Here is a 16,663-nt window from a genome sequence, read left to right as displayed (position 1 = left end):
GGATCAATTGGTAACCTTTAGTCAGTTCAGTGTTGGAGCTATGTCATTACTCTCCCTCTCTCTCTCTCTCATACTCTTGGATACTTATAGTTTTTGTTGGAGCACTCTTGCAGGGTATGGAATACTTAGATTTTTGGAGCACAAAGGCAAAAGAAGAGCAGGAAAGCAAAAGAAGACATCGGGATCAGCAACTAAAACGATATTTTCTTGTAGGTACCGAGTTGCATGTATGTTTTTCTCACTAGTTTTGGCATGCATGGAATATGCATGTGGATTTTTAGCCATGATTTGTCACTGGAATGGAGGATTGCCTGGATTGACAGTGGATTTCCTAGCCTTCCCATTTCTTGGATAACCATGGAGATTGTGGGTTTATTTCCTTCTTTTTCTTTTTTGGTTCTTAAGTTTTCTTTAGCTTGGGTTGAGTTATTAATTCCTAGAAACCATGGTTGGACAAATGCTTTGGAAGCCATGTAACATCTTGGTTTGACTTACTAGTCCTAAAAGCTTTCGTTGGACAAATGCTTTGGAAGCCCTTGGTGGGTTGAGTTACTAGTCCAAGAAGCCTTGGTTGGACAAACGCTCTGGAAGCTTGATGATGATTGTGGGTTGAGTTACTAGTCTTGGAAGCCTTGGTTGGAAAAAATTCTCTGGAAGCCCTAGAAGGTTTGGATAGAGACCAATCCAATGATGGTTTTGTGATGTAAGACCATGAGGTGGAATAATTTTTTGATGAGTTGAGGTGGATGGCCTCTAGAAGCCCTAGATGGATTTGGATTTGATGTGTTCTATGAGATCCCACATTCATTCTTGGAATATGGCACAAGGATGAATGGTTGAAGAGAGATTTGGCTTAGCCACTCTACGGTTGGGTGGAACATTGAAGTCCCATGCCAGGTTTGGATTTTGCATCACCAATATGAGGTTATTTGTCCTTGTACTTCTATGAGTATTATAATGGTTTATATGTGGATCATATGGTTGTGATTTCATTGGTATTTCTACTGCTATTATGTTTGTTATATATATGTTTTATGACAATAGCTATATATGGATCTCATCATGCTTTTACATGGAAATGAATGAACAATGTATCTATGACCTAATGGATGAAATGATAGTCAATGTGTTGAGGCATCAATGTCTCTTAGCGATTCTTAGCTAAGTATGAGACACATATGCTCAAATATGTTATTTACACCTGTAGTTTACATATTCGTGACATGTTTGACGAAATTCCTGTCATGGCAAGTAAGGGTCTAGTTAGGGTCATATTTAAGTAATTTCTTTTTCGCTATTATTTCCCTGTTATATTACTGTTATGAAGAGGGAATTTTATTTTGGGCAATGGTCTAGGCTCTAGGCCTGAAAAAGTGGCTCAAATCTCGAGTATGCTGGCACAACATTATGCAAAAATTCCCTTGGACACTGGCTTGCAAGCTTATGAGAGTGTCCAGAGGTCCCTGGATACTAGCATGCCCATAGCTTAAGAGCATCCATAGGTCAAGTGGTCCAAAAGCTTAGTGGGACAGAGGGGCTAGTTGGAAAATATGCTAGATTGGTTCTTGAGGGTCCTAATTCTTATGTTGAATGTTTTTATGGTGTGTTTCCATTAGTTTTACTTCCTTAATTTGACATAGGAGGTCGAATCATATAGTGGCCTCTCATCACATGTTTACCTCGGTTGGCCAGTTTCTTGTGTAGATGTGGGAGGAGGATGTTACATTCCCCTCTCTACGTCGATATGAATACGAGTCCTGAGAATTGTTAATCCCTTCTGAGATACCTGGATCCTACTAGAGATACCATTGGAATATAAGGTCCAAGACATCCACTTTCATAGATTTTTTAGAATCAATTCCATAATATCATTCCATGATCATTATAATTAGCTCATATTGAATGAAATACCTGAATCCTACATTGAAGCCACTGGTCCAGTATTGTTTGTAACATAGCAATCCTCCCTTCAGGTTATTCTTGATTCCATGGAATGACACAAAACTTTTCTCCATGACAAAAATATACTTGTGAAAAAATTCATAATATTATTAGATAATCCATCCACGCGACAATATTGAAAGAAAACTCATTGGCTATTTAATTAATATGAAAGCATTCAATTGAAAAACACTTTTATAATTGACAATCTAATGTATGCGAGTACCTCAAGTTGAGTAAACATATTGATTGTCAAGCTTAAATATGCCCCATTTGCATAGTATATGTCTACTAGACTCTCAGCTACAAAACTTCATAATTCTATAACAAGAAGCTCCTGGGATTGATATTTCCATTGTCCAAAATCGCTTCTTCTCCTACCAATTCATTCAAAAACCAAAAATAAAATTCATCGACACTAAAATATCCATCTATATTTTTCACCAACTACATATCGTGGGCCATAATATGTTGCTCCCATCCACTAGAAGAAAATAGAGGTGTCATTCCACTATTAAATATTCCTTCTATATACTAAGAAAATGAAACTTTAGACTTGCCATTGGGAAGACTAACATCAACACTTTGACACAACTTGTCAAAAGCTAGTTGCCCAATTTCCGTTACACCATGAGACTTGGAAGCACGAGGATAATCATGACCAACAAAAATTATTGATAAAAAAACCCTTAGGCTCTTGCAAATAATTATGTCATCAGGAAGCCTGAAACACCAATATTGCCTAGATTCATCATTAGAGGTGTTATAGATTGTTGACTCGGTTATATTTAAGACAACTTTACCCCAACTCTCTACAACTTCCAATTTGAATACATGTATGTTTTTTTCACTATGAGGTGTAGCTTTAAGTCATAAGGGAAAAAATTCTATTGCATTTGGATTTAAAGAGGATTTCTTAGTGGATGACCCTGCTTTTATGGATGAGTTCATCTTTTGTTGTAATATGTTGTAAGATAGAGACTGGTGAAAATGCAGCACATAAAGAGCACCTTGCACGAAAATTATTATGACTGAGTCTTAGCTTGGAAAATAAGGGATGAGAATTTAGTCCAGCTCTAATAGAAAATTGAGAGATATAAATAGTAGGTACTAGAAAGGAAAAGTTGCTCATATGCCACCAAAAATTTGATTAGATAAATGTTTTGATAAAAAAATTATCTAAAATTTTGAATAAGTGCTAAGTTTATTAAAATTCAATAAAAAGAAATTACATTGACTTTCTTGCATGGTTCTAAATTTTAAAGATAAAAACCAAAAGTTAGCAATTTGGAAAATTATAGACTACAAATTGTTTGCAAATATCATGGAACTGAAAGTATGTTGGAGTGCACCATGATATATGGATTTTGATACTGCTCACTACATCTAAACATGAGTTTGCTTTATCATAGAAGTTCATCAGGATGCTTAAGTACATTGGATCAACAATTCATATGTGTCTTGGTCCTGGAGTTCATGTCTTGCTATTTTCCCCTTTGAAAAACCTCGAATGAGAGTTACTAGGAAGTTTATATACATGTAATTATTTTAATGACAATAGTTAATACATGTTCTGGTATTCAAATTCATACCTGGTTGTTTTCCCATTTGTATCACTGGGAATTTGTATTTTGTCTTCCCTATTGGAATAATTTTCCACATCTTCAAGCTCTTCAATCATTGTTGGTGTGGAAAAACCCAGGATCAACTTCTAATGAGATGAAATAACGTGAGAGGTGCATGTAATGCATGCATATAAAATTTAATATCTTTAGTCTGCTTTTATTTTTCACCTGCCTTTCCCTTCAAAATTCCCTAATCATACTCAATGCATACATAACTAAAACACAAAGCCCATGTTGCTTGGGAAATAAGGCGTAGAGAAGATAGAAAGAAAGGTCATGATTACTACTAAATAAATGTCATACTTCTGCTACAATCTATGTCCATACCAACTTTGACACATTCACAATTTAGACCACAAATTATATTGAAATATTCATAAAACTAGGGAAATATATGCATCTACTCTCAAATTTTGTATTTTACAAGCATAAAAATTGTTAAGAGAAATTTCTACTAGCTAGTAAATAAATTAAACTAATTTGAATCTAAGGAACTTTCTTATTTTTCATATGCATTTTTCTTTCTTGTGCAAGGAACATAAATCATTCTCATCTTGTTGCCAAACTTCACAGCTTATAAGCTCAATATGACTCCATGATGTTTCAAACATTATATACGAGAGGCACTTTATTCAAAACTAGATTCTTATTATTTAATGAGGATATAATTAATTAGATTCATATGTTCTATGTAAGTTATTAACAAATGGTTGTGTGAACTAAGTGAAAAAATCCTTATCATATATCAGCTTACTTTATTATAGTGGTTAAAGCTTGTTGTATGTTTGTATGATTCTACAACTATTTGCATATTTCATCTATGATTCTTTTCCATTCCCGATTAGGTGAATGGCTAACCAAATTTTTTCATTCCTAGTTGGAACCTAGAGGGATGTAAAAACCACCAACTAGGATTCTCCTAATGTCATAAAATTAATGTATATTCCTAAATGAAATTGGGTTATTTCTCTTTTTCTGAGATTGAAGTGTACCTTTGAGTCAGAGTAGGGATGCCTAATAAACATGGTGATATGTTTGATCTCTGATTGTTACCAGTTCAAAACAAAAATAAATATCTGTATCACATTGCTCCAAATTAATAGAGCTACCATAGAATGTATCAAGAAATAATGCATGTCAGTATGGAATCTATAAACTTTCGACTCAGTCTCATTGAATTATACATCCTCAATAAATCTATTAACATTTGATGAATTTTAACTTTAACAAAGTAATGAACTATGATGACTGGTGTGCACTACCACCATAACTCGATGTTTACAAATTCTATCATAACTGGGGTATCTCCAATACCAATTTAGCACAAAACATAAGCATACAAACAAACAAGGTCAACTCTTGGAATCTATAAATGTCTTGTGCTTGAGATTGAGACCAACTGGGTATTGAAATATTAATATCATTTAGAACTCATTGTCTTGTATAGAGTGGCTTTGAATTATTATAAATCCATATTCCAGACCTAGAATAGAAAAAATAGAAAATCTCATTTGTAGTTTACCAATCAACACTCACTACACACTTGCCATTGCTTCTTGGTCTATTGTCTACCAGTTCCCTTTGTCCTAAAGAAGAACCTACTAAATCCACTCCCATGCTTTTCAAATGAGAAATATTTATGATTTTCCCTCACATGTATTTAATGAATTAGATAGAGGATTCCCTGCTAAGAAGCAAGGAATCCTATTTCTTTGCAGTGTGGGATTTATAGGATGGATGGTTGGCGGATTTGCTTCCATATCAAAATATCTAGGTGTTATCGAGTGGCCTTCACTATAATTTGCATGCACATGTGAGAAAGTTTCATTATTTTGATATGAATTATGAATTGGGAGCCATACCACTAGATATTTGGTTAGATTTATGTTTGCAATTTCTAGTGCCTGACATATCAAGTTTATATTCCCCTAAGGTACTAGGAAACTGTTCAAATATTCCATTACCTTCACTACTCTGACATAAGCAATCATAAGAATCCAATACATGATGCCTAGAATGCTTGGTGTTTTAGAAAAATGATTCTTGCCCAAGGAGAAGCAACTGAGCTTGATTGTCCATTTTCTCTATGATATGACTAACCCATGGAGTCCTTTGGAGAATATAGTGCTTTCAAATGTCTCCCTAGAATAAGTATGGTTGGTTGGCACTCAAAAATGTTCTCCATGAAAACACCTATTTGCCTTTGCTGCAAAAATAATTTGTTAAATAGAAATATTGACCCTTTAAAGAAAAAATTTCAAAGGAAGTATGAATGAAGATAACAACATCCTCTATTACAATAAAAGGTTATTATACGAAAAAAAAATGGCACAATTGACATGCAACTACTAATCCACTGAAATTGGAATATTTAGGTAGTTAGGTGACTCATAAAATGTTCATAACTTTATTTTCTTTAAATCATTATCTAGAACTAATGAATGGGAACAACCCAACTCTTCATCCTTTCTGCAATCTCAAATTAGAATATAATTGTAAAACGAACTCTCAAGAAAAAAGTGAGGAAAAAAAATATTAAGAAAAATGCCAAAGACAACCATCGTAACATGAAGTAGACAATTCTAAGTATTGAGAGATAGAATCCAAGAGTTCATTCATTGGTCAAGGACTAGTGGTTTTTTCTAGTGAATGAAACTCTTATCTATCCATGTTTCAATTACTGAATTTTGTTTTCATTCTTTTATGCTTGAATGAAATAATGAAAATAAATAGTAAAGGCTACCCTATTGAGCATGATGCCCTGAAATTTATGAAGAGTTAAAGGAGGCTTTTCACTATGGAACCATGTCCTCCACCTTTGTATCTATAACTCATAAAATTTCCTCCACCCTTTTTCCTATAATTCATACAATTGTAATGCATCAGTTCATTCATTCCATGAATTGATCTAAGCAATATAAGAGGTATACCAACATAGAGTTATCTCAAGTATTTTTCAACATATTACTTTGTTGATTGATTTAGCAGTAGTTTGGTTTTGTACCTCAAGGTTGGGGTATTGGAGATCTTTATAAAGTAAACTTCTCTACATATTTTATTTAGGGTCAATTAAATTTAATATTAATTCTCATGAGCCATCCTAGTGTCTCTAAACACATGCATAATGTCAACCATTATGAGGATCACTTCAGAAATTTTTGTCACCATCAATGATATGCCAATCTTGTATTAGGAAAGGTCTCAAAAGAGATGTACATAGTTAGATAGTATGCTCAAATGTTTATTGATAATTTAAGTAAGCTTATATTTGTTGTATGTTTTAAGATTGCCTAGAAATTCAAATTTCATGAGCTCAAAATTGCAATACCTGCAGTAAGAAAAACTACATGAGTAGTATATGTGATACAAAGATTACTGGGTTTATATATAATACATAATCAATTATCATAACATATTACAGTAACAAATCTCAAGAATGTCAACCAAAATGTCTGAGTTTAATTCTTTAGGTGATATGCATTGCGAACCAAAGACAAATTGAAGATCTTCGAGGAAAAACTATCAGAGAGAGACATTCCTTTCATGTGCCCTCTATATTACCCTAAAGGGCTTTACTTAATAAACCTATGACAGATCATGTGTGTTCATGGAGTACTAAACAATACCACTAATTTGACTACATATTGGAAAACACCTCTAAAAATCACATTATTTAACCCCCTACCAATGCAAACCCAATATACCTTCCCAATTTAGAAAACACCTACTTTCACTAGATATTGTAGGTAACCATTTTTTCATTAACATGTTTTGTACCTCTTTATATTTTTCATTAACTTCGAGTTCCATTTTTTATACCTACTAATGTAAAAACCCTTTAGCCCCTATATATATCCCAATATATTATGTCATTTTCTACTCAATATATATCCCCCAATATGAATGCACGTGGTATGGTACTACACCCCAGTGAAGTCCCTATGGTATTCCCATAAGCAATTTTTTTTTATCTATCAAAATCGATAAAACATAACACATTGCCCACACATATACGTTTTTGTGGTATAATCAATCCCTTTCCTAGATATATATGCTTATAAAGCATATTGGTATCATAATGATACATTATAATTACATTCGTTATTGTCAATTAGGATATTAATGCATTAGAATCTCATTCCTTATTGTTTAAATTGATAATTACAAGGAATTAGAGATAGCATAGACCTTTAGTACTGTTGTGAAGAGAATTTCATTCCATATTGTTTAAATAGATAATCGCAAGGAATCATAGCTAACATCGACCATTAGTATTGTTGTGAAGAGTCTATATTAAACATCATGGGTAAAATTAACATTTTAATAAAAATTAGTATAAATAGATAGTTGTATATATGAGGCTTTCCATCTTGACGTGCATGGGTCTTCGTTAGAGAAAAAATAATTTTCAAACCGCAGTAAGAAACAAGATTGTTCCATGTACTTGTTTTGCTACCTTAATTATATCTTCTATAAAAACAATCAGGACATACATACTGAAATTTGTAATGATCAATTTCATTGAATTGTCATCTATAATAAAAAAAAATTAACACTAGATTTTGTATTATGGTTGGCATCCCTATCTTTCTCAACTTTTTTCTCAACTACATTCTATCTTAGAGTGGGAAAATATTCCATCTTGAATGCAAACTGGTTGGATAGAGAAAAAAACAAGTGAATGAATTTCTTTAAAAAATGAGTCTATTTAAAAGGGGAATGAGATTTGACATTAGTTAATTTAGGTAATTACTATTATCATTCATTTTAAAATTGATATTATTTTTTTCATTGAATTTGTAGATTTTACATTAGGGAAATAAGATGGGTTTCAGTTCATATTTATTATATATATTTGGTTCAAGATTTCATTATTCTTAGTTTCATTTAATTAATAGATTTCATCCACTAAAAATTTGGAACTTTCATACCCAAGCAATAAGCTTTAGATGTCATATGTTTATACGTGATTTCACCTTTTCCATGGGAAAGGATGTAAGCACACGTAAAGAATTTTTTTATGATGATAAAATTTCCTTATGGACCAACAATTAACCAATAAGATAGTGATTTTCTTAAATATCCATAGAATAGTGACTAGTAAATATGACACTAACCTTCATCAAGTTGGCATTGATAAGAAGTACCTAATATTGTTCAAAAAATGTTCACATACATATGGAGTAATTCATGATGATATTGTGATTTAATTTAGTCCAATATAAAGTTTTGAATTGCATAGATTATTCCTTGATTTATAAGGTTTTTGATCTTGATCACAACATTTCTTAGTGTATCCGTAGGTTAACTTTTAGACTTGGAGGAGATAACATTGTTATACCATGGCGCTAAAATCAAGTATTACTTTGCAATATGAATTCCATAAGGACATTAATATATTGAAAAAAATTTATCACACAATGTTTTTATAAACAACACGTAGTTATATATATAAACACTATCAACTCCTAAATACTCTTACAAATAGATTTAATGACCCAAAAAATGAGTTTTGTGAATTTTTAAATACAAAATTTCAAATTGTGAAGAGATTGGACTAAAAATATGAAAGTGGCCAAATTAGATTAAAAAGAGAAATAAAAAACTTGATTGTGCAGGAAGGTAACGGTTTTAAGGGACCTTTTATATATTAGCCCTACTAATTTCTTGCTTAGTATTGAAGGGCTCAAACGTCCCATTATCCGAGAGAATAAACGTCGAAATGGGTAAGTAGTTATGACATTCATTGGAGGGTTATGATATTCATTATTAATCCCCGCCATCTGGCAATGGCCAGGGACTATAGTAATCGAATTGTTCGGTTTTAGCATTAGTTTAACCTGCTTAACCTGATGAATAACCACCTCCTATCACAAATATCCAAACTATTTTAACAGTATTCTTTTTCATGGGCTTATTTCGCCTCTTCCCGATGCAAGGAGGTGGAAAGCATATGTTATATCATATTTTCGCTTCAAATTTACAAATTTAGCTTCAAACTAATGCTAGCATTAAATCTAAAGCATTTTGTGTTAATCAAAATATATTTAGTATAATAGAAAACCATCTTATAATAGAGAACCACCACCGCTGCATGTACGGATGCCACCACTGCTTCCTGCCACAACTGTTAGGTGTCGCATACAATCTTCTGTTCTTCTGTTTACATGACACCTCTTCTATTCTTATGTTTAGATGTAAACAGAGGTGTCATACACTCTATAGTAAGTTGACAGCACTGCTTCAGACTATCCTATACTTTTAGGGGGATAGACTCTAACCAAGTTGGAACATGATTTGATCAACTGAGGTATGCTGTATGCTGCTGTAACTAGGTAAGCTTTTGGATCAAGGGCTAGATCTTGAACTGGACGAAGAGAAGCTGGTTAAGGAGAGAATGAATCAAGGAGTGAAGCCGCTCTTCTCTGCTTTAGAGAAAATAGAAGGGAACAAAGAAAATAGAAGGGAGGAGAGAGCATACTACTTGCATACATGAAAACTCAAACTTGAAAAGTCAAACTGGAACTCAAATTAGGTAATGAACTGCCTCTTTGATGTAGTGAATTGCCTCTCACTGTTTCTCACTATTTTTGCAAGACATCGAACTTCTCTTCTGCTTTATTGATGATGGTAACTTCTCTTTGAAAATGGAAGGGAAGAGATAGCATGTTGCCTGCATACATGAAAAATCAAAGTAAAATTCAAACTGTTTTCAAACTGAAACTCAAACTAGGAAACGAAATACCTCTTTCATTGCTATATGTTTTTAACATGTGAGAGACCTCTTTTGTGTGTGCCGGTGATGTGATCTGCACTGACAACTTATAATTTTAGTCATAATAGTCTAATGAATCTTACCTTGAAATTGTTTAATTATAATTGAAAATTGCAGTTAACTCATTCATGCTAGTAGTGATTTTGGAAGCTCTTTATAAAACCTGCTGGCTGTCTGGGTTTTCTGTGCGATACGAGGGGGGATGGCGCATTTGAACTATTATGAGGAATTGAAAACGCTTTGTATTCGGATAAGAAAAGATAGAGACAAGCAATAGTACCAGATGTACATACAATATGCATGGGGGTAGCTGCTTCAATGGGATCTTTCATCCTAATCGGGGGAGACATGTGCTCCTGATGGTACCGAATTGTCTGAAACAACATTCACAGACAAATGAGAAAAACAAGGTATGCAGATAAAGCTTGAGTCTGCCTGAGCCTGCCTCACCAGATAGCTCAGCTGAACCTGCCTTACCTTACCGGAGTCTGTCTTAAGGTCCTTCCTGAAATCCCCAGCTTTTTCACCCGAGTCTGTCTGAAAAGGTCCTGACTTACTTGAGCCTGCCTTACCAGAGATGCTTATATCTCAGACTGGAAAATCTCACTTGAGCCTGCCTTACCAGAGATGCTTATATCTCAGACTGGAAAATCTCACTCAAGCTATCATGAATAAGCTCTTTCATTTACTATAACCTGAGAGGTGCTTAAGACCAGATAAATCCCTAAAAATACATTCTTATAAACGATGATCAAGTATGCATATTTATAAATACAAAGCAAGCAGGAGAAGCATGGATGATAATACAATAAATTCCATTTTCTTTGAACCTATCAACTTACTAAGTGATTCATTTCTCATGGGATGCTGGCAGTCCTTTCCTAAGGGATTGGTGCCATATACTTACATTATTCATGTTCCAGGCCTAATCTGGAGGTGAGTCATTTCTTTACCCAGCTCGGAACAGATGGGGCATCGTGGACACAACACCTTGGGACAGGATTACCTACCTTCTCCTTCTACCACCAGGGAGATGAGTAAAGCGCCGCTAGCTGGCATATTTTTTTCCTTTGATGGCTTACTGGTAAGAATAGCTTTAAAATATTGTTTTGCAACTTTGCGGAGTGAAAGGTTGTGGTTTACTATGAAGCTTCGAATTTTGAATTCGTCTTGGCTTATCCCCTGAGTAATAATTTCGTGAAGGTTGTGTGTATAAATTTCTCTGCAGACCAAAGGAAAACTTTGGAATATCCTGGTGCTAAGAGAAGCCGTGCTCGAATTCTATGATCCGAATGGGTCTTGAACCCCGAAATCTTGAATGCCAGCCTGATGGATTATCCAAATGAGTCCTGTTCGAAGAGAATATACCTTCTAATAATGACATTGCAGAGCTTTGCTAATAAACTGTCTGCTTCTAAGATCGCCCTCCTGGATTGATTGGTTTATACTAGTGCAGGAGACCCCAAGTATGCTTTGAGAGATGATAGCTTAGAATACAGCGGCAGAGTATGCTTAGGATATCTTATGTGCTGCTGAAACAAAAGTCATAAACTTGATACTGAACCACTAAATGAGAAACACATGCGCACTACTTGCTTCAAAGAACTCGTTTTCGTTACACCTCTCATGCTAAGGTAGAGGCACATGTAGAGGCACGTTATGGCGTCCTTGAGGCTTACATGCTACATTATGGAGACTGAACGGTGTCTGAGTGGTGAGGACATATGTGAATTGTAAAGGGACACATGGTCTATCATGGTCATTTCTAATTTATTTTTTATTCCAAGCGTTGTTTAAAATTCATTATTCGACCATCGTTGTGTTTAAAAGTCACTTTAATGACTCACTGCTTAAACATTATTGGAAGCGTTGTGTTTAAAAGTCACTTTAATGACTTGGTGGGATATCAACGATTGTTCTCCTTCTCCAAATTCTACAAAAGTTCACATCTATAATTTTCCCCTCTAGAATTTACACAATTACATTTTCCGCTCTCCAAAATCTACAGTATTAATGACAAATAGGCGAATTGAATAATGCAACATCAACTCTGTAGGAATATCTGTGTTCAGTTTAGAAGGTACGCTTCCGCTCATCGGATGAGCACATATTTTCCTTATATTTAACTCAGGTTTTCAATGGATAGGGCACAAATTTCTTAATGTATTTTCATACCCATTTTTTCACTACTAGCACAGAACTTCTGAGCTCATTTTCACCAACAAGGTAATCTTGCGCAAATATTTTAGAGATCCTTTTTGGAACTGAGTTTTCACTGCTAGGGCATCATATTTTGCAAAACTCCTAACCTCATTTTCTGAGTTGGATCAGCTCTTTTTCAGATCTGGTTTTTAGAATTCTTTCATGATTTACATGCCAAGTCTTTTATATGGTCTGTATGTTTATGCTTTCCCTTTTACTGAGACTTTGCCGGGTTGACCCCTAGGTCTTTCCTGGGTCATAGATCAAATTTGACCCTTAGCCATTTGGATTAAGTACCGAGTCAGGTCTGGCAACTGTGTTCAACAGAATCTCTGAAGACTTTTCTATTGCAACAGAGAGCTTGCTCCTACGCTTGTGACAGGATCATCTACGGGCCTTTGTGGCCTGACGAGATAAGAGCCTTCCTACAATAATTTAGAACATAGAACTTCTGAGCTCATTTTCACCAACAAGGTAATCTTGGGTAAATATTTCAGAGCTGATTTTTGGAACTGAGTTTTCACTGCTAGGGCATCATATTTTGCAAAATTCCTAACCTCATTTTCTGAGTTGGGTCAACTCTTTTTCAGATCTGGTTTTTAGAATTCTTTCATGATTTACATGCCAAGTCTTTTATATGGTCTGTATGTTTATGCTTTCCTTTTTATTGAGTCTTTGCTGGGTTGACCCCTGGGTCTTTCCCGGGTCACAGATCAGCTTTGACCCTTAGCCATTTGGATTAAGTAGCAAGTCAGGTCTGGCAACTGTGTTCAACAGAATCTCTGAAGACTTTTCTATTGCGACAGAGCAAGAAGACCAGGGGTTTCTCCCATTTAAAAAAAACAGTGACTATTAAAATTCTATATTTTATAATTTGCGGGTCTTTGGGTTTTCTATGTTCAAATGGATTGAGTTTTTTTTTTAATAATGTTCGAACAATTCACACAACTACTTTACTGAAATAGATTGTAATGAAAGAGAGTACACTATTAGACCTCTTTAAACAAAATTATGACTATTATGGTTGGTTTTGGTCCTGGAACTTCTTGTATTAGCACAATGCAATTTTTATTGCTTCTTGTGTCCTACGATGTCCAAAGTATAGTTGAATTGAAGGGCAACCTGCCTTCATCAGGTTCTTTTTTATATGCAATCAATAACATGTATGTAACAAATATTTCAACATCATTTATCCCACTTAACCGATAGTCCATGCTTCAGGTAGGCATAAATGGTACACCACACAACTGATGACTATATTGGGGCAAAGAATTTGATCTGTGTACCGTACTAAAAGATGACGGGTATAACAAGGAATTTCAATAGCAATCTAATCAAGGAAGTTTACATAAAGCATAATCGGTGCTTAATGCTAGCATATCATCAATTCAAGACACCAGTAACATGAAAACTGCCTTGAAGCTTACATTTGACCTTGAAAATAAGCATTTCTTATGACAGACTATAACATGTGAAGAATACAAGACAAGCACGACACCTGAAAGTTAAGTTTCATGAGGGAGGTTGCAAAAGAACCAAGTTAGCATCATTATAATTTATAAAAATACATATGAAGGTCTAAAGTGAAGGTTGCACAGGCTAAGGACTTCTCATTAGTATCTAATTGCTGCAAAATCCAGTCAGAATAAGCAAAAAAAAAAAACACTCTAGACAAGTCATGAACAGGCAGAATGTTATGGATAATGAAGAACATTTTGACAAAAGCTCTCTTAAAAAGGCAGTAAAACTTTTCAACACGGTCTTACCAAGGATGGTGTTTGTCTCAGTACATTGTACTAAGGCAACTCATTACACTAATCAAAATATAAAAGTGACAGAACAAGAGCATTCAAAAGCTGCAACAAAATGAAGAGAAACTGTGAAGATCCTCTGACATTCAAGCTATTAAAGCCATGTTGAAACACAGAACCTAGAATAACCATAGAAACAGTCATAGATGATTGAAAGCCATTATTGCATTCCTGTAATGTCAGTTCATGCACTTGGGGGCATCATACCCATACAAACAAATATTGTTTATTGCAAGCTGACCCTAGCACTCATTTTGAGATACAACAGCTTCTCTTGTGAAGACCTTAGAGCAAGTAATAATCTTTGAAATCATAAATTGATGTTTTAATATGCACAGATAAATCATATTGCTGGGCCACATTAATTAAATCTGTTTTCATCCCAAGCAACTTGCACTTCCATGACTTGCATCTAGTAGGCAGCCTACAAAGTAACCAAGGCCTGCGTTGCAAAATCCTCGTTGTCTCGTTGCAAAGTTCTCTCATCTAATTAATCCATGGTTGATCCATGTATTCCAGTTTTATTGGGTTCCACTTCAGTTTCAACCCTTTGCTGCAAGTTTCAACTTGTGTTACATAATCAGTTTAGACTCTCGAGTATTTTGTTTCTCTGTGTTATCTGGTAGTTTGATGGCCATGTTCAACAACCTATCAATTTCCGGAATAATAGAACAGTGTCTGTTATTGGCATAACAATGCAATTACCCAATACTGCTGCGAATTTCCTCTTGTATTCAACGTTTTCTTGATTTCTTGGTGACTTCCGCAATCAAGGTCAGTCATCGGACAAGCATGAGAAGGGAAGTTATAGTGGTCTCTAGTGGAGTTCTAGGACAATTTTGACAACCAAATTACGAGCACCAGCAGGATATGATATAGTTTTGGATATTCTTTTTCCTTACTGCTTTTAGCATCTTGCACAGTTATAATTATATTTCTCTCCTTTTTAATGGCCTTCATATTTAGAGGAACTAATTCATAGTCTCTCTTTTATTTCATTTCTTATTCTTTTCAATCTGTTAGTTACTCCCTAGAGCATTATTCTGACCTCCTGTTCTTTGGGATAACTAAAGGAAATAGCATGGTTTAGAACAATTCCTAGTTGATCTCAGGTTTCTGCAAATTAGCCGTGCTACTGAACTGAAGTCTCATATATAAAATAAAGAACTGAATGTAGGGTTGTTGCACACTGCAATTCTTCAAATTCATGAGGATCAAACAGAGAAGCTTGTCATCCTCATTATTTAGTTTTCAGGTCAATATTCTTCTTGGTGCATTTGTATTACAAAGAATAACTGAAGTCTTGTTCTGGCCTTTAATCAACTGAAAATTGATTCTTCTAGCAGACTCTGGTTCACCCTCAGAGACATTACCTGGATGCGTTTGTTTCTTGATTTCTTGGTGACTTCTGCAATCAAGGTCAGTTATCGGACAATCATGAGAAGGGAAGTTATTCTGTTCTTTGGGAGAACTGAAGGCAAAGATTTATACTCTACTATCTTCCTTTTTCCTTTTCATCAGAAGAGGTGGGTTTCTTAGTCATTAAGGCTTTATTTGGATTATATTAAAAAAAAGGCAGTGGGAAAATCTCCAGGAGGCTTATGTACAGTCAAAAGGTTACGTTACATCATATTAAACCAAAAAACCTAGTTTCATCAGTCCATGGCCAACAACAAGATAGTGGTCCCTAGTCTTGCCTAAGATACTTCATCCTTTCAAAATTCACTAGTAATGGATTATGTACAATTGGTCTACATATCGCATTACAAGATTTCATCTACAATCTTGTCACAAGGATCTTTTTAATGCAAAGATCCTGATAACATCAGAGATTTATAACTTATTGTATATCTCATTGAAAGACTACAACTATAAAAACATCATTAGCAGGTCTTTGTTATAAAAAGGTTCGTTTGTGTGGAGTGAACTGTGTATATTCAATTCTCTAAGGTCCGGTGAAAGCAGCATGCAGGAGTGGCACTTTCTCAACATCTAGTTCACATTTATTGGATCTACTTCGGTCAACCTTCAATCGATTGGGGATAACCATAAAGGCATTCTCTGCAAAAGTGTTTCCAATTCAGTTTGACAGAATATATTTTTTTGGTGACTTGTCTTAGCTGCATTCTCGGCTGAATCTCCTCAATGCAGGGACTTGCTGCCTCAGAGCCTCCCTTGTTACCATTAGATACCAATTTTGATTATGATTCTCTCGGTTTCATTCCATTCATAATTATAAATTAATTATTTTCCAATTCGCATACTTAGAATACCATATTTAGATGACAACTATGGGTATGGGTTGTTCG

General features: G+C 34.7%; 1 pseudogene; it reads right to left on the bottom strand.

Annotated features, from left to right (window-relative positions):
• Positions 1–2,119: 2,119 nt before the first annotated feature.
• LOC149204048 (polyadenylate-binding protein-interacting protein 7-like) lies at positions 2,120–11,400 on the bottom strand (annotated as a pseudogene).
• Positions 11,401–16,663: the final 5,263 nt, after the last annotated feature.

The sequence above is a fragment of the Pinus tabuliformis genome, chromosome 1_2 (assembly GCF_031772625.1).
Source record: "Pinus tabuliformis cultivar Carrire ecotype Pingquan chromosome 1_2, CPIR1, whole genome shotgun sequence".
In the NCBI taxonomy this organism is placed as follows: domain Eukaryota; kingdom Viridiplantae; phylum Streptophyta; class Pinopsida; order Pinales; family Pinaceae; genus Pinus; species Pinus tabuliformis.
Note: the sequence above shows the minus strand (reverse complement) of the source record. Positions and strands in the feature narration are given on the sequence as shown.